This window comes from Strigops habroptila, chromosome 1 (genome assembly GCF_004027225.2).
Source record: "Strigops habroptila isolate Jane chromosome 1, bStrHab1.2.pri, whole genome shotgun sequence".
In the NCBI taxonomy this organism is placed as follows: domain Eukaryota; kingdom Metazoa; phylum Chordata; class Aves; order Psittaciformes; family Psittacidae; genus Strigops; species Strigops habroptila.
Window position 1 is genome coordinate 12,110,223 of NC_044277.2, and position 2,168 is coordinate 12,112,390.

The 2,168-nt window shown below is 55.7% G+C and overlaps 1 non-coding gene across 1 annotated transcript; it reads left to right on the forward strand.

Annotated features, from left to right (window-relative positions):
* Nucleotides 1-742: 742 nt before the first annotated feature.
* Nucleotides 743-815, forward strand: TRNAM-CAU. Its single transcript has one exon. It is a non-coding gene; the product is annotated as a tRNA-Met (tRNA).
* Nucleotides 816-2,168: the final 1,353 nt, after the last annotated feature.

Sequence of the window (2,168 nt, forward strand, 5' to 3'; positions counted from 1 at the left end):
TGCGAAGTGGCTCAGATTTTACCCCCGGAGCTTCGGGGGGGCGGGAAGCACCCACCTGTGCGCTGAGGAGAGGAGGAGGCAGGGCCCGTCCCCGAGCTGCTGTGTGGTGTTAGGAACTGTCCGTGCCCCCACCCCCGACATCCGCCCACAGCTGTCAGACGCGGCCAACAGTCACTAATTATCCACTGACCTGCTCTGCGCAATTATGCCGGGAATGATGCCGCCTAATTAACCTGACAGACAAGATCGCGCCCTCCTGCCAGCGCCGATCAGCGCCTGCCGGGGCCCAGCAGGGCAGTCACCCCCCTGCCCCGGCAGGGCCAGCGCCATCACCTCGGGTCCCACACGGGTCACTCATGGTCACAGCGGGGCCCCACGCAGGACACCCGAGCTTGTCACCGCGGGGTCTCACATTGTCACCCCACCTCAGGATCCCACACCGCCACCACCGGGACGCACAGGGTCACCCTGGAGCCCCGCGGTCATCACAGAGCCCCACTCTGCAACCGTGGGGTCCCACGGGCTTACTCCGAGGCCCCACGCGGTCGCCGCGGGGCTCTCCGGCACGAAAGAAGGGCTGTGCCGCGCCTGGCCGGGCCGGGCCGTCCCTCCCGCCCCTTCTCCTTCATGTGTGGGGCTGAGGCGTCCGCCGGGGCCCCAGCGGCCATGGCAGGGACGGAGCCCGCCGGCGCCGGGCTGAGAGGCCGGGTCGAGAGCCAGCGCGGCGAAAGTGCATACAGCCGCCTCGTTAGCGCAGTAGGTAGCGCGTCAGTCTCATAATCTGAAGGTCGTGAGTTCGAGCCTCACACGGGGCAAAGGCGGGCAGTTATTTTGTTTCCGCAGCTGTGACACCTCTCTTTTCTCTGCCACAGAGTTGTACAAAACCGGTCTCGTAAGCTCACTGCGACAGAGCTGTAAAAAACCGCTCTCGTAAGCCCTCGGCTTTGTCGTGATACAGGAAGCTGTAGTTTCAAGGCAAGGGCCAGTGTTTTCTGGGGGTGGTGGGCTCAAGTAGATAACTTTTGCGATTTACAGTGTTCAGAATGCACTGTGGCAGAGGGCTGCCTGCACCCGCGCTGGCTGCAAGCCCACTGAGGTGCTTGGGGATGAGAGTCAGTCCCGCTCCTGCAGCGGGCTGTGGGGTCCCACAGCCCAGCAACGGGCAAAGACCAGGAGCTGCCATAGAGCCACAACAGGGCTCTGCCTGACGGGAACACTCTGCTTCACACATTTACAGATGTAAACTTTTACAAACCTGAGTGTGTAACATATGGCCCAAGGTGGCGGCCAAAAGCTTAGTGGGTTTATTTTTCCCCTTTAAATATAGAAATAATCATTTGCAAGCTCCAAGACAGTCATCAGGAAAGGACCATCTGCTACTTCTGCCTCCCAAAGACAATCTTTGCCTGTTGCGTTTTTCTCTCTCTGAAAAGGAACGATGCCTCTTTCCCACACTCTGCTGAGGGTTCTGGTAGGATTTCCGTGACTTGTGGCTGCTACTAATGTGACCGTTTCTGTTTCCAGACACAGAGGATGCTAATGTGAGTGTAATTAACTACTGCTGCACATTTAAGTCTTCAAGTGACAAAGAGCTGCTGTTCAGAGCCATTGCCTGGGTCTTGCCTTGGCATGGTGCTTCAACACCCATGGGGCACCAAAAGCAGTCCTGCTTCAATCCTTCTGCCCCAAGGAGCTTCAGCCAGCCCCCACGGGAAGCAGCAGAAATCAAGTTTCAGGTCCTTGTATTTTTACACAGCCAAGTCTACTCCTGTATCAGCATCATGTGTAGTAATTGTGAGTGATTCACTCTTTTTTAGTGTAACACCACATAATGTTCTACTCTTGGTTCAAAAGCATCAGCCAGTGAAAATCAGCCTAGCAGCAGTGCACTTATTCAGATCTCCTCTCCCCTCTTTCTCATGAAACAAACCTGCTAATACGTGTAACAACTGGAGGTAGCTCCAGCCACGGAGGCTCTGCAGGCTCCCTGGGCCTTGTTCTCAGTGTTTGGCTCTCAATGGAAAGGATGTTTTTCTCCAATTGCAGATTTCCCTGCTGCAACTTGTAGAATCCACTTAACACATCACTGAGAAAACCAACATTTTAACAGTGGTTTCTTTCTTCAAGTCATGGCATCCACCAGAAGAAATGATACAAATATCGCAAAG